The sequence below is a fragment of the Lepisosteus oculatus genome, chromosome 14, assembly GCF_040954835.1.
Source record: "Lepisosteus oculatus isolate fLepOcu1 chromosome 14, fLepOcu1.hap2, whole genome shotgun sequence".
Lineage (NCBI taxonomy): Eukaryota > Metazoa > Chordata > Actinopteri > Semionotiformes > Lepisosteidae > Lepisosteus > Lepisosteus oculatus.
Genome location: NC_090709.1, coordinates 58,534,566 through 58,561,211, shown reverse-complemented (window position 1 = coordinate 58,561,211; position 26,646 = coordinate 58,534,566). Strand labels below are relative to the sequence as shown.

At 46.7% G+C, this 26,646-nt stretch overlaps 3 long non-coding RNA genes across 4 annotated transcripts; 1 reads left to right on the top strand and 2 right to left on the bottom strand.

Moving 5' to 3' along the window:
- Positions 1-455: 455 nt before the first annotated feature.
- Positions 456-14,293, top strand: LOC138243084 (uncharacterized). 2 transcript variants are annotated; one of them, XR_011191943.1, is made up of 3 exons: positions 456-586; positions 12,057-12,118; positions 13,712-14,293. It is a non-coding gene; the product is annotated as an uncharacterized lncRNA (long non-coding RNA). The 2 variants fall into 2 exon arrangements; XR_011191944.1 differs by lacking the exon at positions 456-586 and adding an exon at positions 10,486-10,846.
- On the bottom strand, positions 2,405-8,260 carry LOC138243083 (uncharacterized). The gene is made up of 3 exons (XR_011191942.1): positions 7,924-8,260; positions 3,426-3,710; positions 2,405-3,108 (listed from the first exon to the last, which is right to left on the bottom strand). It is a non-coding gene; the product is annotated as an uncharacterized lncRNA (long non-coding RNA).
- On the bottom strand, positions 13,734-21,065 carry LOC138243085 (uncharacterized). The gene is made up of 3 exons (XR_011191945.1): positions 20,971-21,065; positions 20,277-20,437; positions 13,734-13,817 (listed from the first exon to the last, which is right to left on the bottom strand). It is a non-coding gene; the product is annotated as an uncharacterized lncRNA (long non-coding RNA).
- Between the last annotated feature and the right edge of the window lie 5,581 nt (positions 21,066-26,646).

Here is a 26,646-nt window from a genome sequence, read left to right as displayed (position 1 = left end):
CGTCTCCGTCACCTGCTCTGTCAGGCCGGGGGAACACGCAGACAACTGCAGCCGAGGGACAAGCTCGAGTTTCCTCGGGGCGAGCTGGAGGTGAACGAAGCGAGTATCGGAGAACAGCTTAAGCCGAGGGTCGTTGCGGGTCCGGACCGGCCGGCTTCAAAGCGGGTGAAACTCTTCTTCTGCGTCATCGCCGTCGTCATCATCAGCAGCAGCAGCAGAAGGGGGTGAGTGACGAGCTCCGAGACAGAGGGGTTTTACAGATTCGGGGTCGATTTCTGGAGCTGAGAAAAGTGGGGGGATAGCGGGTGAGAACTGAGGCGTTAAAGAGTGGACCGCGGAAGGGGGTCAAACCGGCAGTTTGCTGATGTGCGAAACGCCGGCAGGAAAACACAACCCAACAAAACAGAAACGCCGAGTTGTATCGTGACGCACCTGTCACCTGTCCCGCAGCAGGTTGCAACCTGTTGGACAGCGGTATCGCCGAGACCTGTTGGAAGCCGCAGAAGATGGCTCATCTCCACCCCGACACGAGCAAAAACCGAGCGATCAGCCGGAGATAACCCGATCCCAAATGAGATGCGTCAAGGTAATGAACAACACTCATAGAACTCGCATTTTAAAATGACTGGCGTTATATAATAATATTAGTAATAACACTTTATTTTATATAGCACCTTTAAAGGCGGCCTCTCAAAGCGCTTTACAGAATAACAACAGCAACAAAAATAGGCTTATTAGTAAATCTGTATACATAATATGTACGAAACATGGTTTTAATAAAAAAATGCATTGTACATATCGACTGTAAAAACGGTACAACTGATGCGGGAGTGTAGCTCGGCGGTGATCATTTCCTTCGGGACGAAGCATTTGTAGGACATTTTGGTTACACGACCTAGCAGAAAAAAAAGATGTCGGACGAAAGGGGCAACTAATTGTAACAGTCAACTAAAATTGCGAACGAACCACAACACCACGGATCCCGTGTTCTAATGAGAGAGAAAGGTGACGTCAGAACCACACTTACAGGTGCTCATTAACGCAGGGCCTGTAGTCCTGCGATGGTGATGTCTGAGATCGACTATTGAGAGAAATATCCCAGGGAGGAAAGCGAGCCGAAGTCTAGGCACACATCACTCGCGCTATCGCTGCCAAATCCAGTTCTCACTCGTTTTAACCCCAATGAAGAGCCCAGAGAATCATGCCGAACCCATCTCCAGTCCAGTGATGACCTGGCCCGCCGAGACTCACACGGAACCGGTCTCTCCAGACAGCCCCCCCCCCCCCCCATATCGGACAGCACCGGAGCTCAGGCCCAGCTGAGCAGGGCCGATCTGAACTGAACCGAACCGGCCCACCTCACACGCCTGCAGGCCCCGGGACAGTAGCACAGCTCCGGTAATCCGGTCATTGTATCAATTCATTAGTTTACTTAATAAATCGGGCCTGCTGACGGGTTTGTTTACGCCGGCAAAAAAACAACAAACAGCCGTCGGACACCAGGAGTGTCAATATAATCCTCAGTGGCTTGTAACCGCACTGACCCCCCCCCCTTCTCCTCACACACACCGACTCGGTAATTACACATGTGACGGAGCTCTGTCGTACGGCTCAGAATATGAGCTTCGGCAGGTCTCAGACGTCACGCAGCGGCGAGCGGAACCCGACCGGGAGAATAACGGCTTCTGCCAGCCCCCGCTAAAACCTCGGAAAAACTAAAGTTGCTGCTGGAAGAGGTGTTAGTGGGGCCAGCAGGGGGTGCTCACCCTGCAGTCCGTGTGGGTCCTAATGCCCCAGTATAGTGATGGGGACACTATACTGTAAACAAGCGCCGTCCTTCGGATGAGACATAAAACCGAGGTCCTGACTCTCTGTGGTCATTAAAAATCCCAGGGCGCTTCTCGAAAAAGAGTAGGGGTGTAACCCCGGCGTCCTGGCCAAATTTCCCATTGGCCCTTAGCAATCATGGCCTCCTAATAATCCCCATATATGAATTGGCTTCATCACTCTGCTCTCCTCCCCACTGAGAGCTGCTGTGTGGGGAGCGTTCTGGCGCACTATGGCTGCCGTCGCATCATCCAGGTGGATGCTGCACATTGGTGGTGGTGGAGGGGAGTCCCCATGATCTGTAAAGCGCTTTGAGTGGAGTGTCCAGAAAAGCGCTATATAAGTGTTAGCAATTATTATTATTAATTATTATTATTATTATTATTATTATTAACAGTATTGATACCGCACAGCCGAGCTTCGCCATCTCAAATCAAGAGCGGCCGAAACTTGGCGTGGGAAGCGTCAGTTCACCAAATTACCCACAAGAGGGCGACAGAGCTACATGTTTAAAGACCACAATCAGGCCAGATATCCATTTAGCACTTCGAATTGAGAAATAACGTCTTTGCAGTAAGAAAGACCATTTTCGTACTTACATTAAGTGTTTATTTATAAATTATAGAATAGACAGAGAAAAGGGACAATTAAAGGCACTTACAACACTACATATAACATGTTAACTACACAATTTAAGAGTACTTTGAAATTATTGTGCTCTAGAATACAAACTGCACTTAAACCACAAATAAATACATGCATGCATCCACCTAATAATAAACTTCCAGAAAAAGATTCCAAGTCCATGTTTTCATGATATCAGCATTTGTATTTTTTGTGCTCCAAGAACGCTTTCCTTATAAGGAATGTGGGCCGTTTGGCACTTCATACCAAATTCACTCAACAATCTCATTTTGAACCCAGATTCCAGTCCAGTTTTTGAAAAATCTTTGAATCTGTGGATAGAAGATCAAAGCAGCTCAATTTGTAGTACAAAATCAAGCTTATAAAGTCTGTCTACATTTTGAAAAACAGCTGCAGCTCTCAAAGCCACAGAGAGAGCTCTGCAAGACAGCAAAGCTGATACTGCTCTGTAAAATACTGATCTACAGCACTGCCTTCAGACTGGACGGTTCAGTTCCTGGACACCAGAGGTTGTGTTTCCTTTCCACCAGCGATTCCTGGAGCCCAGGAGCCCAGAGATCAGAGCTAAGAAGAGCAGCAGGAAGGGAGGGATCAGCTGGAGGAAAAGAATTGGAGAATTCCCTCCACCGTCAGGATCTGCAATAATAGAGAGATTGTATTAATCTATCCATTTTCAATCATCATCTAAAGGTCATGGGGAAGCCCCAGATCTCTCCATCTCACACTGTCCCCGCATGTTGGACACACCTCTGTTCTCTCCCTCTCACACTGTCCCTGCACGTTGGACACACCTCCGATCGCTCCCTCTCACACTGTCCCTGCACACTGGACACTCACACTCACGCAATATTCAGAAACAAGTTTATTTTTCCATTACCACACATACCATTTTGACAAGAGCAGTGCACCTTTATAATGTTACAGAGAACTGAAATTGTCAGGAAACCTCTTACCTCCCACAGTGACTGTCACAGTGCTGATGGTGTTTCCCTGAAGGTCCCTCACTGTGTAGCTCCCCTGATCAGCTGGAGTGAGGGAGCGCAGTTTCAGAGAGCCGTCCCACACTGACACTCTGTCTCTCTACTGGGGGACACAGCTGGCTGTGCTGTTCTGGATAGAACACACTCAGGTCGAGTCTCCAGCTCCTGCAGGGTCAAACAGCACCTCCACTGGCTCTCCGGTGAACAGAGGGACAGACAGAGAGGCTCCAGGCTGCAGGGTGAGGACTTCTGAGTAAGCTGGGAAGAAAAAACAATCAAACTCAATGAGATTGAAAGATTTCTTTAGAATGACAAAAAAAATTGGGTGGCACTGTGGCACAGTGTTTAGCATCGCTGCCTCACAGCACTAAGGCCCTGGGGCAAGTTGCTGGGGTGCTGTCTCTGTGGAGTTTGCATGTTCATGTGGGTTTCCTCCCACAGTCCAAAGACATGCTGGTGGGTTAACTGGCTTCTGGGAAAATTGGCCCTGGTGTGAGTGTCCTGTATGTGTCCTGTGTGATGGACCTGTCCAGGGTATGTGTGTCCTGTGTGTGTTCTGTCCAGGGTGAACCCTGCTTTATGCCCACTGATTGACAGAACAGGCTCCAGCTCCCAAAATAAAAACAGTTTAAAAACAGATAAAACAGTTTCGTGTTAACCTTTACAAACAAAATGTTGACATTCATGCTGAAGCAGGATCGATATTCACACTGCACATTTCCAGCTCTGCAATATCACTACCGAAACATACTGCAGAAGTCCGAGTGAGATCCCCAAGATCTGCTAACAAAGGCTATCTCAACATATGTGTTAGAGCATACAAAAGTGACTTGTACCAATGGCTGCAACAACACATGCCCCTCTACATGTGTTAAAAGGGATAATAATAATGATGATGATAATAAAAATAATAATAATAATAAAAATAATTGCTTACACTTATATAGAGCTTTTCTGGACACTCCACTCAAAGCGCTTTACAGGTAATGGGGAATCCCACTCCACCACCAATGTGCAGCCCCACCTGGATGATGCTCTAGTCCGCTCACCACACACCAGCTCTCAGTGGGGAGGAGAGCAGAGTGATGAAGCCAGTTCATAGATGGGGATTATTAGGAGGCCATGATTGGTAAGGGCCAATGGGAAATTTGGCCAGGACACCAGGGTTACACCCCTACATGGACATGTAACAAAATGCGATTTGACATGTTAAAAGTATGAAATATGACTTTTGTTTCTGGGCCTGTATGCTGTATATAAGAACTCGGTACCCCTTGCATTGAGCGTGTCCGTTCTGCAGGACAGACCCAGCACATGTTGCTTTCCTTATTAATCTCAATAAACACTGAATCTGCACAAGACTGCGTCCTACTCCTCTGATGAAGAATTTTCCCACAGGACATGCTGATGACAAATGTAATGTTTTCCAGATTTTTCACTATCATTTCTTCAACAGCGTCTGTTAGGGATCTGGTCTATTATTGTGGGGCTGGAACTGGAGTCTCCCCCCGTCACACCTGTAAGGACTCTAGCAGCCAAGAGAGGGGAAAAGCGACCTGTCGCTGGAAGACGTGCAGGTAAATGTTCTTGGCACGATAACAAAGGTTGCAAAAGACATCGACACAGAGGTAACTGAAAGCTGTGCAGAGCAACAAAATGAAGACATTGTTGCTAAAGTGCTGCCAGTCCAGGAGGGGGATTTCGTCTACTGACAGAGTCCAACGCGTCAGGAGAGCCAACATGTGGACTTGCAAAGCCCAGAGCCATCATTATAGGATTCATCAGAAGGATGACGAGGGACATGCTGTGGCGAGCGGCCAGAGAGAACAAGTCTCTGAAGGCCAAAGACCTGAGGATTGCAGAGGATCTGTCTGCCGAGGACAGGCACACCAGGGACCAGCTGTGGGAAAGAGATCCGTGGCCAGTGACTGTCCAGCCCAAGAGATCTCCCTGTAGCGGTTATGAACGCGGTTAATGCTGAACACGGTGGTGTTGTAATCACTTTTAAGGGTTTGAAACTCGCAGTTCAGTAGCTTCCCCCCCAAGAGTTTTTTCTATATTGTTTGTGTCTTTTTCTATTTTCTCTATTAACCCCAGAGGTATAAGGAATATAGTTAAAAGAAAGGCGATTTTTCCATTTTGAAAAAAGAAGAGAGCAGACTTTTATTTTTATTTGTTTACAAGAAACGCCTTGTCACCAAAAGATCAGCCTGATTTTCAGTTTTGGAAAAATCAATGGGGGGATGACATTTGGATTTCTAGTTGTACTAATCATTCAGCCGGTGTTGCCATCTTAAAGGGGCACTTTAAAGGGAAAATTCTTTATTATAAGATAGTTTGGATGCAGTCCGATGGCAAATCAGTTCAATGTCCGGGCTACAGGAATATGTCCAGGATTACACCATGTGTTGTGAACAAGCACCGCGAGACCCCCCTCCTTTCCTCTCGGTGGCGTTTCTGTCTGCCTTCGAGTCCAGAATACAGTATGTTCCTGCAGCCACATCTCAGTCAAACACACGATACTGCATTCCCTATACTCCCTCCGCCTCCTCACCAGTGCTCCCAGCGCGTCCATCTTATAAGATAAGATCACTTTATTAGCCCTATACTTGCATTAGGGATTCATCTTTTCACAGACCCCAGCTTGCTCTCCATGAGACACACAGACAGGGAGAGAGAAGCTGGGGGTCAGAGCCCAGGGTCAGCTATTTATACAGCGTCCCTGGAGCCGTTGGGGTTCAGGGCCTTGCTTAGGGGCCCAAAGGAGTAGGATTCCTCTGCCAGCCGCGGGATTTGAACCAGCAACCTTCTACCCGCAGATCCTGAGCCACAGAGCCACCGCACCGCCCTATTATTCGCTAAGGACCTCACATTTCCCATAATGATCGAAGGAAGATAGGACTTAAATCTCCTTCTCTTCGCATCGCACCGGGCCCTGCAGCCTCGGCGTTTCCTTCTCAGCTCCTCTGGGACTGATGGCTTCTCCCCGGTTAGTAGAGCCGGACTGTGTTGGGGATGAGCCTTGACCCCATGGAGGTGGTGGCTGAGAGGAGAATGCTGACCAAGCTCACAGCCATCATGAACAACACCTCTCATCCGCTTCATGGGACTGTTACTGGGCAGCGGAGCACATTTAGCAATAGACTGCTCCAGCAACGGTGTTCAAGGGAACGTTTCCACAGGTCTTTCCTCCCGGCGGCTGTCAGGGTGTATGACGCTGCCCTAGGCTAGGACTGTTAGCCCTTCATTTGCTCCTCTATGGACAGCATGTTTACTCCATTGTACTTTTTGGACAATCAGTCTGTGTAAACCTATGCACATTTTGCACAGATTTTATTGTTTTTACAGTGACTATGATCAGCACATTTTCCACACACCTATGTTTTTATTTATTTTTAATTATTTTGTTTGTCTTTTGTTTCATAACTATTCTGATGTCTGTTTTGCTTGTCTTGGGCTGGACTGCTGTAACACATCAATTTCCCTACGGGATTAATAAAGTATTATCTATCTATCTGTTCCTGCAGCCACATCTCAGTTAAACACACGATACTGCGTGCTCTACACTCCCTCCGCCTCCTCACCAGTGCTCCCAGCGCGTCACGTGTGTAAACACTTACTCTGCAGCTATCTGCATTACAACCGGAAGCAAACAGTGGTCCGAGTAACAGCCAAAAAGTAGTATCTCGACTCCCTAGTATCCATCTTGTTGTGTGATCGCAAATCGACCCGCCGGCAAAGAAAAGAAAGAAAAACCAACCGAAAGAAAAGAAAAGACGACAAACAAGACACAGAGGTGCTGTAACAGGCAGGATGCCACCAGCACGCCTCCATCTCGAAAGAAATAAAAAAAATACTCTTCGGATTATGGTCATCTTCCTTAGATAAAAGGACCGTTAACCTGCTGCTTGTCACTTCATGTGAGCTGCTTGCAACAATCGTTGTCCGTCTTGTTAATAAAACCATTCTACCATCTTGTGCGTCTTGGGCTGGATAGTAACACGCCACACACACCCAGGGATCATAAAATCGGCGATCGGCCTCACAAAACGTCGATCGCTCTATAATGCTCCGAGCTCTTACATCTATTATTAAGTGACCTTATTTTTTTAACTTTAATTTTGTGACTTGATCACATAATTTACTTCATTACGTCTGGCGGTTAAATGTTTGTTTTTTTTTCCTCTTGTACCCGTTTCTGATCCTCTGGTTGTATTTGTAAATTATTTATAATTTAATTGTTTAATATTTAAAAAAAAAAGGATACGAGCGCCACCTTACAAGTAAACGTTGCTCTGTTCGTCATAAAATCATGCCGTCGACCAGGACTCCCGTGTTATGCGCAAGAACAACGGAAGAGATATCTCGGAAGCCACTGCAGCGTTCATCCCTCTTTTTGCAACATTTCGGAGTGCAAGTGCCTGGGGCCTTCGCACCCTGACCAAATCCAAGAAAAGGAAAGGTGACCTACCTGCCCCGAGGGGACGGAGTTTCTTCAATGTTAAAACATCACAAGATGTGTAAAGGCCGTTATGAAGGGCCCCAGAAGCACTCAGACGAGTGAGAGACACCCCGGCAGGCTGGTTTGTGCAGCTCCCGAACTCTTTGCATCTCTGCGGCTTGGCATCTGTTCCTGAGCCCCGTCGATCGTTTCCCTTTCTTCATATTCTCTCTTTTTTCCCCTCACTCCGCTGTGAAGCAGTTCCTTCTTGGGTGTTTTCTAGAAACCCAGTGAGGAGTCGGGGAACCTCCACCGTCTCAATCAGCAATGGCGCACGTCTCCACTGCGCAGGCGCCGCAGCCCCACTGCATGCCAACAGGGCGAGTCCGCTCTTCTATTTTTACAATACGTTTCTATACGCTAGAGCAGAGGTTCCCAACCTATTACAGCCATAAAAACTTACGCGGCCCACACAAGGACCAGCCCGTCCTCACCGTTTTGAAACGGGCTAGCTCTATACTATACCTCACCAGTAGCCTAATCGACACCAGTAATCAGAGAAAATACGCATATACAAGCTACAAACATGGCTTTACAAAGACCGTTTATTGATTACAGAAGGAGTCCTGTCAGCACCTCACAAATAAATAACATAAAAAAAATATTTAAAAACTAAGGCACCAGTACAGCTCTTTTTTGATGATATCTAATAATGGTATGATGAAACGTTAGCCTTGTCAAAAACAAAACAACATTTTTTCCAGAAGTGCGAGGTAGCCGGTTTGTGCCAATGAACATATGAAGACGTTGAGAGAAAAATATGCACCATAACTATCAGAACAATTACTCAAGAGCGCCTTCTTACTGGCTAGTTTAGTGAGGGGGCTGGTGCTCTCTGACAGATAACAAATGGTGGAGGTCGGGCGCCAGAGAGAAAAGCTGCAAGCAGAGGTCTGGCTCAATATTAAGCTACTGTATTCGGTCTTTAGTGCCACCAGCGCAGAAACTCCAGTTTCACAAAGATATGTTGTCGGAAACGGCATCAAAAATGTCACTAATTTGTCTGAAAGACCAGGATACTCCGAAGTAACATGAAGCCAAAACTTGGTTAAGCATTTCTTTGAAAAAATCAATTTTAAAGCACTGTCACAGGATAGACTGTCTTCCTTTGTGCTCAAACTTGCGAGGGGCACTTCGCATAAACTCACAAAAGGATTTTCAATCCAGCTGAACCGAACATCTGGAGCCGGGAAGTAGTCGCGCAGTTGGGTCCTCAAACTTTGCAGGTGCTCTGTAATTAACTCTGTGGCAGAGGCTGGTAGCTGCATTTGTTCTTTTGTAAGAAAATCTGACACATTTTCACACGAGTCGTAGTTTGACCGATCGACACGTTTGGCCCGCATTTCCAGTTTCTTTATTGTGGCTTCTATTTTACTTCGGACGTGACAAATCGTCACTGCTTTACCTTGAAGACCAAGGATGAGTCCATTTAAGTGACTGAAAATCTCCGCAAGATAAGCCAATTTAGCGAGCCGCTCGAAATCATTGAAACGATTTGAAAGCTCAAATTCTGAGTCGGATAAAAGAAATTCTTACTTCATCACGCAACTCAAAAAGCCGAGTAAGCACCTTGCCCCGAGAAAGCCATCGAACCTCGGTGTGCAAAAGAAGCTGAACATGATCACTACCCATTTCTTCACATAGCACTCGAAGTAAGTGTGACTGTACAGGCCTGCTCTTTATGAAGTTGACTATTTTAACTGCCTCATCCAAAATACTCTTAAGATCTGCTGACATTATTTTGGCAGCCAACGCTTCTAGTGACTGGAGACAAAAAAAGGAGACAGAATTTTAAAATAGAAATAGACACTTGACAGCCAGAAGAATTCCCAATTGTAAAAGCTAAAACATTATACTTTTTACGTACATATTTCCATCATATGTCTCCCCTTTTGATTCTTTAAATTTCTAATAGAATTTAAATTAAAAAAAGGAATTCAACTTTAAAAGCATGAATAGAGGGGGCAGTATTAGACCATTGACCTCTGTGGAAAATACCATTTTGCAAATCTATCCCAAACAGTTTTGTTTATCTGCAGTTAAGAAAGAAAGGTAACAAAGATTCATTCTCATTATTACAAAATACAGATAACACACAATTGGGCCACTAGCCAGATTTTGTTATCATACCAAATCGGAATAAATATGCTTTTATTTTGATACCCTCTATCTTTATGATTCCAAATGCAATATGTATATGGTGAAAAGTTATGCTTATATATTAAAACCAAACACAATAGAACTTAAGAAAGTTAGATAATTTAAGAGGAATTCTACTAATGTCAAAGTGACATTTTAACAAAAATTCCATATCACGTTTATATGGAAAAACCAACTTGGGAGGGAAATTCCATTTACTCATTTTTTTTTTTCTAGTACAATTTCTAATCTCCGTGAGCAGAGAGAGAGAGCGAGTTCAAGGTTACTAAATGTTCGTGTTGGGGCTTGTCTGGATTCATCCAATCACAACGGCGGAGGTGTAGGGCTTCTCTGGATTTATCCAATCACAATGCGGCGGAGGTCGAAGTCCTGCCCACAGACTGTAGCTAGTGCGCGTAGTTAGCTTCTTCAAACCTGCCGCGAGCTTTGCTTCTCTCTGTCGGGGACTGATCCACCGGCACCTCGCTGCTGTCAGACAACATGATAGAAACTAGCGTGGAAGTTGAGTGCATCTTGGAGGAGTTGGATGTCTGACCAAAAACTTCCTTTAGTTTGGGTTGTGGGCTTCAGACAGGATGAATAGTTACTTTCTTCCTTGCGGCTTCAGGCAGCCCGTGCACGGAGGTTTAAAACTGGTGAAAAGTAGCGCGGTGACATTTAAAGCAACAGAGCAGAAGTAATGAGTAAGATAGAGCCGGTGTTGAGCGCTGGAGACCTGCAGCCGGGCGGGGAGGTGAGGCAAAGCGACACCTGTCGTTCTGTAGTTTATACTGACACGGAAAAGTGGACCAGTGGAGTCATTTGCCAGATTTGTCAATGACAGAGTGTAGATATTTTACCAACCAGTCTCCTTACTTTGACAAATACGACGGTCTCTGTTTTAGACTCCAGTTTGTGGCGTCTGAATTCAACGTTCTGCTGTTAAAATACGATAAACTCGTTGCATTCTTAGGGAGAGATGAGAATTCATTAAAGGCGTCGCTCCTGGAAATCTCACAACATGGTGGTCACAGAACGGTTTTACATCGCGACGTGTTTGATAAAATAAGCTTTAAGAATGAAATACTGCATAGATTCCTTCATAACCGAATCTCCAGGTGTGTTGCAGCAGAGCACAGATTTACAGAGAATTCAGACGGGATGGCTGTGTGGTCAGGCTCTGAGTGGGGATCTCTTATTTTCTGAGAAATCAAGAATATGCATTTGGAGGGTCTCCGGGGGGTTTCTTGGGATGGCACAGGACCTGAGTACTGCATCTGGTAGCGGGGGACACCTGTGTTACACCTAGATTACCAGGCTACATTAAAGAGGAACTGCAGTCCCAGGTTCTCAGACCGGTTATTAAATCTCTGACAAAATAAATTAATTGTAGGTATAGAAACATTGTACAAATTTCAAAATACGGCACAGAATCGTGAATTTTGTGAAAGTACTGTAGGTCGCTATGTTCTGGCAAACCCCTGGTCTCGCCATGGGCACGACTGAGAATCCCAACAAATTGTGATGCGGCCCTTCCTGCTCACTAGTCCCTGTGATGACAGATGTACGGATGTACGAGCGAATACGTCCAGGTTGTGCAGCAGACGTTTCACATAGAATTGTTCCAGCATGATCTGCAGGCTGAATTAAGAATGAAACATATTGGTGGGCAAATCCATTTGGAAGTCAAGAGCAGGATTTCTACTGGATTAAAAGAGACAGATCCACAAGCCTGAGTGGACAGTGTCACAGGGCCGCTCCACCTCAAGTTGTGTGGCAGTTGTGGCAGTTGTGTTTCCCTCGATTCATTCTGAATCACAGAACACTGCGGCGATTCAGTGTAAGTCAGGAAATTAGAGGTTTTATATGTTCCTGTTTTACATCAGCAAACAGTATCTTTCTAACCCTGATATATAAAAAAACATGGTAGTTCCCTCTTTAAGGTCCCTTGTCTCTTTCCCCAGGGTGAATCTTACGATGGGACTTCCTGTGTTGGTTTTCTTTCTTTTGCTTGCACTGACAGAGGGTGAGTATCAATTTCCATTCACAAATTTATATTTCCTGTTGATTTTCACTCTCAACAATTCACAAATCCCCTCTTGGCACACCTGACCTGTACTGACCAGAGGAGCCCCAGATCACAGAATCTCACACTGGACACCTCTGATCTCTCCCTCTCACACTGTCCCTGCACGCTGACCAAACCTCTGATCTCTCCCTCTCACACTGTCCCTGCACGCTGGACACACCTCCGATCTCTCCCTCTCACACTGTCCCTGCACGCTGGACACAACTCCGATCTCTCCCTCTCACACTGTCCCTGCACACTGGACACAACTCCGATCTCTCCCTCTCACATTGTCCCTGCACGCTGGACACACCTCTGATCTCTCCCTCTCACACTGTCCCTGCACGCTGGACATGCCTCTGATCTCTCCCTCTCACACTGTCCCTGCACGATGGACACACCTCTGATCTCTCACTCAGACTGGGCACTCTTTATTTTCCATAATCTCTTACAAAATAAGAATTGAACCTGTGAAAATATACATTTAATATTTAATAAGGTTTGGGGATAAATTCAGAATAATTTGTGTGCGAGAGGTGTATTTTTCAGCAGTGTATCGGTTTTAAAGTTTTTTTTTCTAAAAATTATTTATCCAGTTGGATTTGTGCTGCAGATAAAAATGTTTAGGGGATATCTGCATGTTTTAAAACCCTAAATGGTGTTGTGTAGAAGTTAATAGGATAGTAAATGAAATCACACATCTCATTTCTCATGATATTAAATAAGTGACCATTAATATGACAATTATTAACTAAGAACTCCTTGAGAATCGGCTAATCAAACTTCACATTTGTTTTTGGTTGGTGAATATAAGTTTTTACAAAGATTTATCAGTATTCTTTTTCTTATTGAAATAAATGAAATAATGTTGTTGACTATTGCCAGATACACTGGAGGTGTGTTTGGGTTTGCCTTGATCTACACTGTTTCATCTTCTGAAAGAGACTGAGCAGCAAAAACTGAAAATTGACACAAGTGCCTAGTCCAGCTTATCATAGATGCAACCGCTTCTGATATCCAGGGTTAGAAGAGATGGTAGTTCCCCAACATGGAGCAATATTATTGCACATACAGTACAATGAAATGCACAGTATTAATATAGGAGGTGACATTGGTCACAAATTAACTATTGTGTTTAAACTGAATAACTTTCTCGTATAAATGAGTTAATTTTTTTTCCTCTGTGGTGCCAATAAGCTTCCATAGGAAACAAGACCCTGAATGAATTAATCCTAGTTTCATTCAAGAATTTTTCCAGTCGGTTAGAAATGGAGGTGAACAGTGTACCAGTTTCCCCTGATCTGTCTGATCACACTCTTTTAAACTGGAGTAAAAATGTGTTGTCTCACATGTGTCTCACTGTGTAAGCTTTGCCTGGAGTCTCTGGTGTTTAGCATGATCACACCCTTTTAAATTGGAGTCAAAAAACATAGTTTCTTGTGAATAGTGTACAGGAGTGTCTCGCTGTGTTTCCTATGATCATACTCTTTCAAACTGGATTGAAGGACCTTTGTCTCTCGTTGATGTTGCTCCGTCCTCATTGTCTCCCAGCATCGTCTGCAGATGCGGATGTGTCTGTGAGAGTCGGCGACGAGGTCACTCTCCACTGTGATGGGACCCCTGCATCCGGAATCCCCCCAGAGCAGCTCCTTTTCATCTGGAAAGCGGATGGGCGCTATGTCAGAGCACAACCTCAATAAATTACATTCAATTGAACTAATTTTTATTTATTAAATGTAAAAAAATATATCTCAGGGCAGATTTCTATCGAAACACAATATGATCGTTTACATTATATTTTTGGAAGAATGGGACTCTTCATAAGCAGCTAGAGATGTTTTTTTTTTGTCCTTCAGAGATCCTGGCAGGCAAGAGCCTACCAACCATGAAGCTCTGAGTAAATGAACACAAGATTGGACTGGAATCGGGGTTAAAAATAAGACTCTTCGATCAATTAGCTACAAACTGCCAAGCGGCCCATATTCCTGATCTAATTTGTATCCATTCTTGTAGCACTAAGAACAATTGTTGATAAGGATCGCGAAAATATCCGGACCTCCGATGTTTTTATGGAACGTTATTAGTCAAATGTGCACAATTTGTACTTGAGAGTAAATAATTTCACTCTTGAAAGTGTCTCATGCTGTATATGCCTTTATCCTGCCTTTTTCCATTCCCGACTGTTATTTTTTAATGAATTTGTGTTTTGAAAAAAGTTGTATCTTTCTGGGCTGCACATATAAAAACGTCTTTGCGATAGAAAATGCAGTAATTGGGAAAACTAGTCTGCTTTTGCACCTGTGGCGCGCTCTTGTGGTTTAATGCGAAAGGTTTCCTAGACTGAGCTTGATCTTATTTATTTCGCGAAGAGCGGCTGTGTATTAACACTGTAAACAGTGACTCAGGGCAGAATTCCGGGATAGTGTCATTGGAGTTATTCTCCTAAACCCGCTCGTTCACCTGAGTCAGTCCCGCAAGCCGCTTCGTAACGTCAGTCGGGTCTGAAACCCGCAGAAGCTCATTATCTGAGCCGTCACGGCCGTAAGAGGACCCAGTTCGGCACAGGCTGTCTGGAGAGACCGGTTCCGTCTGGGTCTCGGCGGTACCAGTCAGTCGTCACTGGACTGGTAATGGGTTTTGCATGATTCTCTGGGCTCCTCATTGCGTTTTTAACGCCTGATAACTAGGTCTCGATCTAGAATGTTTTTTTATTAAATCTGGCGCGTCGAGGTTGGACAGCATATTATCTACATGTGAACATTTGTAGGAGCAGAGCTCAACTCCTCTCTGGCTGCTGGAGAACTGACGTCACAAGAGCAGCGCTCTGAGGGGGGTGTGGCTGCGGGGGGCTGACCGACTCTCCTATTGGTCCATTTCTTTTATTTAAATAGGGGCGGTTACCCGTCCTGTGTGGGTGAAGTGACTGAGCCATCCAATAAGAAAAGCGGGTATAATTAGCCACGCGAGTTCGTCCAATCAGAACGCCTCGTTCGCGAAACCGAGTCCCTCCTCCTGTGCCGCGGGTCAGTGGCCTCTCTCCTGTCAGGTGTCGGAGGACGGCAGTCGCCGGTAGCAAGCGGCGCTGGGCAGCACGGAGAAAACTTCCGACAACAGAAGACACGAGGGTTGTGACCGCAGGAGAGATTTAGGATGAAAACGATAAAGAGGAGCGGGGCGGTGTGAGTTGCACCAAGCTCAAGCAAGACGGCGCTGGACATGGGTCTGTCGTTGCTCAAGGCGAACACACACGTCGATTTGAGTTAGTCTGCCCCCCCGATATTCAGCCACATAACCGCTGCAGAATAAAAGAAGAGATATAAGAGAGATATTTAATACAAGTGACCGCTGACAGTTGGATAGGAGACCAAGAAGACATTGGGGCTCATTGGGAAGAGCTCTTGACTTGTAGCCCGGGAGCTGTGGGTTCCAGTCCTTGGTAATAGAGGAGGTTTATTTTCCATTCTTACTTGACATTCACACATGAGTCAATAAAGGTCGGGTGCTTTGTTTGCTGTCCTATAGAGTAGTGCATAGGGAGGGATCTATACTCTTAGCTGATGCATCAGGGGTTCAAACGCTGGGAGTTATGTGAGCTTTGCTTTCAAGCTCAGGTGTACTACCACGTTGATCAATAAAGCGATAGGTGATCAGGGTGCATGGCCCTATAGAGTAATGCCTAAGGTTCTGGACCTATGGCTGGATTGTTCTGAGTTCGAATCATGGGTGGATTTTGGTTTATGTTTAATGTGTCCTGACATGAACACACTGATAAATAAAAAGAGGGGACTGGGATGCACGTGGCCCTATAGAGTTGTGGTTAAAACTCCATGCTGCTAGCTAAAAGGGTGGAGGTTTGAAAACCACGTGTTTCTTTTCACTTCAATTCTCTCAGACATCAACACACTGATAAATAAAGAGATTGGGGGTAGTCGCTGTGCAGCCTTTTAAGAAAGTGGTTACGGCCCCAAGCTCAGGGAAGGGTGGTTGTGGTTTCAAATCCTGTCTGTGACTCCTGCTTTAGTTCCATTTTAATTCTTACTTAAATGTCTTGTGGCTGTGTGACTCTATAGAAGAGAGGGCTTAGTCTCTAGGCTCATGACTTGTGGGTTTGAATCCTGTGGGGGCCTTAATGATTCTTTCCAATTCCATTCAAGCTTAGAGGAACACGTTGAAAAGTGAAGCAAGTGGGTGAGTGGTTGTCTGGCCCTGTGGTGTGGTGGTGAAGAGTGTGAGGCTGCTTTCAAGGGTTGTGGGTTCAAGTCCTGCTTTGCACCCCTGGTTTCCTTTTCAGTTATATTCTCACAGAGAGGGACACATTGATAAGGAAAGAGATTAGGAATGAGACAGCTTGGCCCTATAGAGGGTTGGTAAAGGCTGTGGGTCTGTAAGTATGGGTTCAAATCCTGCCTTGGACTGGGTGTTTCATTTCTATTACAGTCTTTATAAGAATAACACACTGATAAGGAAAGAGAGTGGGTCTATGTCCGGGTGCCTTTGTAGAGTAGAGGCTAAGACTGGGCTTGTGGTTGACTGGTTGTGGGTTCAAACCCTCTGTGAGACCTGTGGTCTGTTTTCAGTTTAAGTCTTCCTGAAATGTCAACACTGATAAGTGTGAAGAGAGTGGAGCTGTGAGTGTGTGCCTCCATAGTGTGGAGGTTGAGGCTATGGGCTCACAGTCTGGTGGTTGGGGGTTCCAATCCTGCTGAGACAGGTGTGCTGTTAGTTTAGTCCTTCTTGACAGAAAGGTGTTGATAAGTCAGGGGAACTATAAGGGTAGGTGGGGGGATCAATAGAAGAGAGGGTAAGAGACTGTTCTTCCAGGTTCAAGACCAGGCTGGGTGCTGAGCTCAGGAGTGAACTATGACAGGTAACTGGGTAAGGAGGAGAGAGTGAGCAGGTACCAGGGACAGAGCAGAGTAACTGATGAGCCCAGGGTGAGGGGCTCTGGGGTTTACCTTCAACTGAAGATTTTGATAGTTTTTGAAAATTTTCAGTAAAAGGTAAACCCCAGAGCCCCTCACCCTGGGCTCATCCAGTTACTCTGCTCTGTCCCTGGTACCTGCTCACTCTCTCCTCCTTACAACCAGTCAGCCACAAGCCCCTGACTTATCAACACCTTTCTGTCAAGAAGGAATAAACGACAAACACACTTGTCTCAGCAGGATTGGAACCCACAACCACCAGACTGTGAGCCTCAACCTTCACACTATGGAAGCACACACTCACAGCTCCACTCTCTTCACACTTATCAGTGTTGACATTTCAGGAAGACTTAAACTGAAAACAGACCACAGGTCTCACAGAGGGTTTGAACCCACAACCAGTCAGCCACAAGCCCAGTCTTAGCCTCTACTCTACAAAGGCACCCAGACATAGACCCACTCTCTTTCCTTATCAGTGTGTTACTCTTATTAAGAGTGTAATTGAAAAGAAACCCCTGGTCCTGAGGCAGGATTTGAACCCACACTCCCAGAGTTACAAGGCCACAGCCTTTACTAACTAAAGGGCCAAACCAGGTCATCTCCAATCTCTTTCCTTATCAATATGCCCCTCTCTGGGAGACTGTAACTGAAAATGACACTTGAAGGTGTATTTGAACCCACAACCTGCCAAACATGAGCGCAAAGCCTTCAACCCCTACTCTACAGAAATTGAAAGTCAGAAATTGAAAAGAAAGCTCCCTTTCTAACCAGGATTTGAGCCCACACCTTAACACCTATGAGCACAGAGCATTAAACTCCAAACCACAGCACCATGTTCCCCTGACCTCAGTGTCATTATTTATGAAGGTTCTGATATTTAAGTAAGAATTAAAGTGAAGATCAGGGCTTAAATTGGATTTGAACCCACCACCCACTCCCAAATCTAGGGATGTAACCACTATGCTACAAGCCTGCCCACATACAAGAGATCAATCTCTTTATTTATCAATGTGTTGATGTCAGTAAGAATGAACTTGAAAACAGACAGGCTGCAGCATGCAAGACCAGAACCCCATATCTTAATCTCTCCTCTACAGACCCACCCTGACATAGACCCCCCTTTTGTTTATGTATGAACATGTCTTAACCCCCAACCCTATAGGCCCATATCACCACAGCACTAAACTCTTTACTTATCAATGTGTTACTATTAGTAAGAATTTGCTTGAAATGAAATCACAGGTCTCAGGTAGGATTTGAGGCTGCAACCACACATCTAGGAGATGCACAGTCTAAACCTATACTCTATAAAGGCACACACACAGAAAGACTAATCTCTTTATTTATCAACCTTTTAATATCAGCAGGACTTGACAACAAACCTGTAGACTCAGGCAGGACTTGAACCCCCCACCAGCTGGGTGCAAGGCTCAAACCTACACCACCCATGCCACAAACCCCATCTCTTCACTTACCAATCCGTTTCTGTCAGTAAGAATAAACCAGAATCTTCCGATGATCTGTCTATCGGCTTAACTCCTACTCTACAGGATCACACATGCACACACACACCTACCATCCCCATCTATCTATCGACGTGGAGATTTCAGTCAGCATTCAATTGAGGAAAAGGAAAATTGAGTCGTTTCTGGAGAACGACTAGCAAATCTCCATCATGGGGCAGTGTACACACACACACAAACCCCTTTCATGTACATGACCAGATCTTAATATTCGTCTAATTTCCCCCCCACGTATTCCTCTGCTGCAGGCGGCGAGGACTGCAACAACCTCGGTCTTTCTATGACGGCAACTTCCTGTTCACAGATGCCCCGGTACAGTGCAGAAATGTGCGTTCATACACAAGGGTACCTGCTGCAAAAAACAAAACCACGCAATGTTCCACTTGCAAGCCGGCATAGTCCACACCTTGGTGAGAATGCCACATACGATTTTACTCAAAAAGACATCGCTGCTCTGGGACCACATAGGATACATTTCTGTGCTGAAAAGAAGGGATAAGTAACTGGATCTCTTTATTCTCAAACAGAGGAGAATGGGGGGAATGTGATACAAATTTTCCAAATCCTTAAAGTTCACTGGCCACGTCAGTCCAGCTGGCTTCTTCAGATTTAATACTGAATCATGGACCAGAGGGCACAGAGGAAGTGCATTTCAGACAGAGAGCATGCGACGCTACTTTGCACAAAGGGAGGTGGAGGTGGGGAACAAGCTGCCCAGCCCTGTGGTTGAAGCCGATACCCTGGCTTCTCTTCAGACACAGATGGATGAGACCCTCCAGTCAGGACAGGGGGTACATTTTTACACAGAGGGTGGTGGGGGTGTGGAACAAGCTGCCCAGCCCTGTGGTTGAAGCCCATACCAGGGCTTCTCTCAAGACACAGCTGGATGAGCCCCTGGAACCAATCAACCACTCACGACCCAACAAGACAGACAGGAGTGATTTGTTGTTTGAGGTTCAGTCCTATTGTATTTCCGCGTGATAAGCGTGAAAGCAGGGGCGGTTTTGTTTTGGTACACGTCCAAACTACCCGTTTTCAGCCACAGATGAACACAGATAAACACGTGCTCCTTTTTTCATATGACATCTTGCCACCGGCTCAAAAGTAACAAGAGGTAACGATTCTCTTGGGGGGAACTGATTTTTTTTTTCCGACGTCAAAAAGTAAGAAACAGGAAGGAGTCCACAACAAGCGAGAACAATTACTGCAGACCCCCCGGAACGGCGCTTTAAAAACCGCAGAGTAGCATCCTGACTGCTTAGACCATGACAAAGCTCTTCTGCAGAGCAAAAGTCACCTAAAGGCGGGTATTTTTTTTTGTTTTAAACAGAACTAAAGCCCGTCTTTCCTGCAGCAGAGCCTGTCGCGACATGGGGTGTTTCATTTCACATGGAAAATGCAGGAATCTTAGTAGTAGCACGTAATTGTGTTAAAAATAATCCCCCCCTTTCCACTTAGCCCCAGAGCCCAGCGCAATAAACGGCTCGTGTTCAGATCCTTCTCTTTGGTTTTGCATTAAAAAAAGAAAGAAAACAGGTTCGCCGCCAGCGGCCCTCACTCTTACTCTGACATGCTCTCGACTTCCAGTCAGCTCGCTGGTAAAGAAGAGGCATTTCCTGTGGGTGTGTGTGTGTGTGCAGCGGCGGGCATGAGGAGGGATACCGCGCTGACCTGCAGCTCTGCGGGTTTGTGCAAGGGCGGATTATATTGTAGAGGGTCCGGTGTGCCGTGTTCTGTTGGGGGGTAGTTCAGGTCGTCTCAGGAAAAACAAATATCGACTGCCGAAGCTGGGATTCTCCCTCATGCCTTTTAGGTTTGTCGTCCGCATTTTGCTGAAAAGACACAAACAGAAATAAAATGACTTATTTTTTTCGGTGTGGGGAGATTAAGACCTCCCTTTCACTTCGAGTTAACGTCTCTTTAAGTCTATACACAGAAGCGGGACCAAGCCAAACCACAAGCAGTGTGCCATGCAGCACGTCTTTACACAAAGGCTTGTGGGGGTGGGGAACAGGCTGCTCAGCCATGTTGTTAAAGCCAATACCCTGGCTTCTCTCCAAACACAGGTGGATGAGCTCCTCCAGTCAGGACAGGAGTTGCTTCTGTACACAAAGGGTGGTGGGGGTGTGGAACAAGCTGCTCAGCCATGTTGTTAAAGCCAGTACCCTGGTTTCTCTCAGGGCACAGCTGGGCGAGATCCTCCAGTCAGGACACGAGGCACTTCTGTACAAAAAGGGGGGTGGGAGGGGGGAACAAGCCGCTGAGCCATGTTTTTAAAGCCGATACCCTGGCTTCTCTCCAGACACAGCTGGGCGAGATCCTGACCTTAACAGGGCAGACACAAAATGAAAAAAACGTTGCCTACCCCCTCTGTGGAAGACGTAGAAGACGCAGACCGAGGAGAGGAGGGCAGACAGGATCAGCAGGCAGGGGAGCTGCAAGCCCGCCCTTCGCTCTGCACCGCTGCCTCTGAGCAAGAAAAACAGTAATATATGACCCAGCTTCATCTTCATTAGCCGTCGCAATTCATCTTTTAAATAGCATCATTTTATTAACCCTTTACAATTTCTCGCATTAGGAAATTATCTCTTTAACATACCCCAGCTAGCTATCCATGATACATAGACACACGGACAGGGAGAGGAGCTTGGGGTCAGAGCACAGGGTCAGCCATTGTACAGTGCCCCTGGAGCAGTTGGGGTTAAGGGTCTTGCTCAGGGGCCCAACAGAGTAGGATTCCTCCACTGGCCATGGGATTTGAACCAGCAACCTTCCAGTCACAGACGCAGATCCTCAGCCACAGAGACACCGCTCAGCCCGAATGAAATGTTTGTCCTCTTTTTTTTTTTAAACGAGCACAGATCCGCATTGGACATCGAAAACCTTCGGTCACTCAAGGTAAAAAGATCAATGACACCAGCGTATGCGGTGCTAATAGGAAATAAAAAAAACATCGACTGTCGAGCGCAGGCATAGACGGTGGGCCTGTCTTCCCAATCAGAGACATCGACACCAGAGGGCCGCAGTGGAAACTACAGAGAAGAGTGTTGAAAACCGCAAACTCGAGGCTCTCCTTTACACAAAGGGTGGTGGGGGTGTGGAACAAGCTGCTCACACAGTTTGTTAAAGCCAATACCCTGGCTTCTCTCCAGACACAGCTCGGTGAGCTCCTTCTAGTTAGGACAGGAGGCGCTTCTTTACACAGAGGGTTGTAGCCTGGCTCCTCTCCCGATGCGAAACCGCCCCTTGTCTCTGTCGGCGCAGTAGTACAGGCCCTGGTCTGCCGGGGTGACCCGCTCGATGGTCAGGCTGGCGGCGCGGTCGGCCGAGGCGCTCGGCGCCAGCGCGTACCGCGGGTCCCGCCTCTCGACGTAGTGGAAGCCCTGGTGGTCGGGCCTCCTGCTGGCAGACACGGCCAGGGCCAGCGCGTCGCGCCGCTGGACGAACCACAGCGTCTCGTAGCGAGGCTCCAGGTCGCAGGGCAGGGCGGCGGCGGCGGCGGTGGCCCCGCCCGTGCAGGGGACCAGTGTGGGCACCGCGGGCCCCCCGTCTCCGCCGCCTCTGGCCTCTCGGAACGCGTCGCCTACAGCCGGGAGATGGGAGGAAGAGCTGAGGTAATGACTATGGCGAAATAACTTCCTCCACAATAGTCAAGGGTCCCAGCACTGCTCCCTCTATTCATGCTTTTTAGGTAGGATTCCTTTATTTAAAAAAAAAATGACCCTGTTAGAAATGTAAAGGATCAAAAGGCAGGGCCTACGATGTAAGATAGGTGAAAAAAACTGATTTTCAGCTTTTATCATTGCGAACTGTCTCCTTTTTTTTGTATTTCTGGTGTAAAAATAATAAACTTTTTTTTAAAGAGTCGCAAAAGGAGTTTTTTTTTTTAAATTTAAAACTTTTACTGGATATCACCTCACATGAACCTATGAAGCATTCAACTAAATCCAGTGTTAACACCGGTGTCCTGGCCAAATTTCCCCCCTGTCTTTACCCATCATGGCCTCCTAATAACCCCCATCTCTGAACTGGCTTCATCACTCTGCTCTCCTGAGAGCTGCTGTGTGGGGAGAGGACTGGAGCATCATCCAGGTGGGGCTGCACACTGGTGGGGGTGGAGGGGATCCCCATGACCTGTGAAGAGCTCTGAGTGGAGTGTTCAGAAAAGCGCTACAGACGTGTAAGGATTATTGACTATTCTTGTTGTCATTTCAATACAAAACAAAACAGAAAAAGTATGTCAAAAAGTATAAGCACACACACAAAACAACAACACACAACACAATACGCCACCAGAGGTTGTTATTATTATTACAAATCCGAAAACCATAAGTTACAATGTTGTTTTTCGTTTGCCTAATGTTTGTTTTTTAATGGGGTTGAAATAATACTGCATTTCCACCTCATCCACATGAAAGGACGGAGTAGCGGTGCACTATTTCGTTGTGTGAACGCGACATGTATCCACACGGGAGAAACAAATATAACATATAAATATAAACTATATAAACAAATCCTCTTTCTTTCCCACATTACGAAGTATTGCGAGGTATAACGTGATATCAAACTCCTTAAATCAAACACATTTGCCTGCTTGAAGGTAAAGGTTTGCAAAACAGCGTTGTAAATGTTTCTGTTTTCGGCTCCACGGCCGAAAAGCTGTGTCTCTTTTTTCTTTTCAGCACAGGAATCAACCTCTATCGACAAGCGGCGCTCGGTGCGCTCGGCGGCCAGGGGCTCCGGCAGCGGTGACGGAGAAGCCGATCTGCTTCTTGGAAATGACGCGCCTACCTCCCTCCTGACCCGCTCTCCTGCTGCTCTTACCGCGTGTTACAACACGCAGCTCCGCGCCCCTGCGTGCCCTCACATTTCCACCCCCTGCCTCGCCACGGGGCCAAGCGCCGTCCGTCGCGTCGTCAACCAGAGTTCCGGAGTGCAGCGAGTCCCAGCTCCTCGTCACGCCTCGTGAACTGGAACTGGCACTTTCTGGCCACAATGGAATTCTTACGGACAGAAAGTCTCTCGATTGTTAGAAAAAGGTGTGAAAAAACAAAGTGCAGAAACGTGTTCGTTCTCTCTTTGTTGGGCTTATTCGCTTTCCCCACCCGAGCGACTGGGAGCGGACTGATCAGCGCAGCGGTATCGATTATTATTATGATTATTTTAGACTTGTCTTTTCCCTCGCGGCTAGGCGGGCCAGCTCGAACTCTGACCCCCGGTGGAACTGGGTGTCCGAGCTCGCCAGGGGGGACACGGGAGACGGCGTCAAACTCACAGAGCAGCCACAGCACGGCGACCCCCGTCTTCAGCACCTCCATCCCTGCTGGGGGGTCCCACGAACACGGCTTGCGGCGGGATGTGTGTGTCCAGCGCGGAGCGGCCTAAACACACGCAGTGAGCGAGTTAGACCCAACGGTTCAAAGCCCAGAATCACCGTGCTGGGTGCAGTTTTGTTTTATTTTGATGAAAAACAGTAAATGGCAAAGAAAACGATCCGAGATCCGTCAACCCAAATTCATACACACCCGCGAAGAAATCATTCCTATGAAGCGCTGGGCGCAGCCGGGACGGACTTTCAGGGCTGCAGTTACAATAAAAAGTTAAAAAATAAAAGAAACTCGAGACGCCTTTCTGACAGATTCTGAAAGGGGAAGATCTGAACTCATCTTCCACAGTCGGGCGTTGGACCTTGTCGACCATCTGCCCTTTTAAAAGCACTGGTAGGGAATGAACAGTTGGTCATCCAGGTTATTGCTTAAGTAATAATAATAATAATAATAATAATTGCTTACACTTATATAGCGCTTTTCTGGACACTTCACTCAAAGCGCTTTACAGGTAATGACAGGGACTCCCCTCCACCACCACCAGTACCGCTCTTACGCAGTCGTTATCGTTTTAAACATGGCCGATTTACCAGTCCCCGGGGTCGTTTCTTTGCCGATGGGACTCGCATATATGGTGAACCTCCAGCACATATGAGGTAGGTCACGGTTTGATTCGGGAGTACTCACGGTATTGAGGGGTTCACTGCGCCAGAGCGCTTTCAGCTTCACGAAGCGTATCTCCAGGCCGTTCAATGACTGTGTTCCGAGGCGTCGATATTCTTTTGTAACCTGACTTACGCTCAGTCGCGCCTCTTTACAAAAAAGACTGCGGTTTCCTCTGCGGTCCAGACAGAGGAAACGACGTGCGTTGGTCGCCGAGCTGCCGTGTTAACCGTTCGTGCGCTTAATCTATGAATTGGCTTCATTACTCTGCTCTCCTCCCCACTGATCGCTGCTGTGTGGGGAGCGTTCTGGCGCACTATGGCTGCTGTCGCATCATCCAGGTGGGGGCTGTACATTGGTGGTGGTGGAGGAGAGACCCCATTACCTGTAAAGCGCTTTGAGTGGAGTGTCCAGAAAAGAGCTATATAATTGTAAGCAATTATTATTGAAAAGAGTAGAGAGACACAGCTTTTCGGCCGTGGAGCCGAAAACAGAAACATTTACAAACGCTGTTTTGCAAACCTTTACCTTCAAGCAGGTGAATGTGTTCGATTTAAGGAGCTTGATATCACGTTATAACTCGCGAGCAGACTTCGTAATGTGGGAAAGAAAGAGGATTTGTTTATATAGTTTATATTCATATGTTATATTTGTTTCTCCCGTGTGGATACATGTCGCGTTCACACAACGAAATAGTGCACGGCTACTCCGTCCTTTCATGTGGATGAGGTGGAAATGCAATATTATTTCAACCCCATTAAAAAATAAACATTAGGCAAACGAAAAAGAGTTGTAACTTATGGTTTTCGGATTTGTTATAATAATAACAACCTCTGGTGGCGTATTGTGTTGTATGTTGTTGTTTTGTGTGTGCGCTTATAATTTTTTGACACACTTTTTCTGTTTTGTTTTGTATTGAAATGACAACAAGAATAGTCAATAATCCTTACACGTCTGTAGCGCTTTTCTGAACACTCCCCTCAGAGCTCTTCACAGGTCATGGGGATCCCCTCCACCCCCACCAGTGTGCAGCCCCACCTGGATGATGCTCCAGTCCTCTCCCCACACAGCAGCTCTCAGGAGAGCAGAGTGATGAAGCCAGTTCAGAGACGGGGGTTATTAGGAGGCCATGATGGATAAAGACCGGGGGGGAATTTGGCCAGGACACCGGTGTTAACACCGGATTTAATTGAATGCTTCATAGGTTCATGTTAGGTGATATCCAGTAAAAGTTTAATAAAGTTTTTTTTTTAAAAAAACTCCTTTAGTGACTCTTTAAAAAAAAGTTTATTATTTTTACACCAGAAATACAAAAAAAAGGAGACAGTTCGCAATGATAAAAGCTGAAAATCAGTTTTTTTCACCTATCTTACATCGTAGGCCCTGCCTTTTGATCCTTTACATTTCTAACAGGGTCATTTTTTTTTTAAATAAAGGAATCCTACCTAAAAAGCATGAATAGAGGGAGCAGTGCTGGGACCCTTGACTATTGTGGAGGAAGTTATTTCGCCATAGTCATTACCTCAGCTCTTCCTCCCATCTCCCGGCTGTAGGCGACGCGTTCCGAGAGGCCAGAGGCGGCGGAGACGGGGGGCCCGCGGTGCCCACACTGGTCCCCTGCACGGGCGGGGCCACCGCCGCCGCCGCCGCCCTGCCCTGCGACCTGGAGCCTCGCTACGAGACGCTGTGGTTCGTCCAGCGGCGCGACGCGCTGGCCCTGGCCGTGTCTGCCAGCAGGAGGCCCGACCACCAGGGCTTCCACTACGTCGAGAGGCGGGACCCGCGGTACGCGCTGGCGCCGAGCGCCTCGGCCGACCGCGCCGCCAGCCTGACCATCGAGCGGGTCACCCCGGCAGACCAGGGCCTGTACTACTGCGCCGACAGAGACAAGGGGCGGTTTCGCATCGGGAGAGGAGCCAGGCTACAACCCTCTGTGTAAAGAAGCGCCTCCTGTCCTAACTAGAAGGAGCTCACCGAGCTGTGTCTGGAGAGAAGCCAGGGTATTGGCTTTAACAAACTGTGTGAGCAGCTTGTTCCACACCCCCACCACC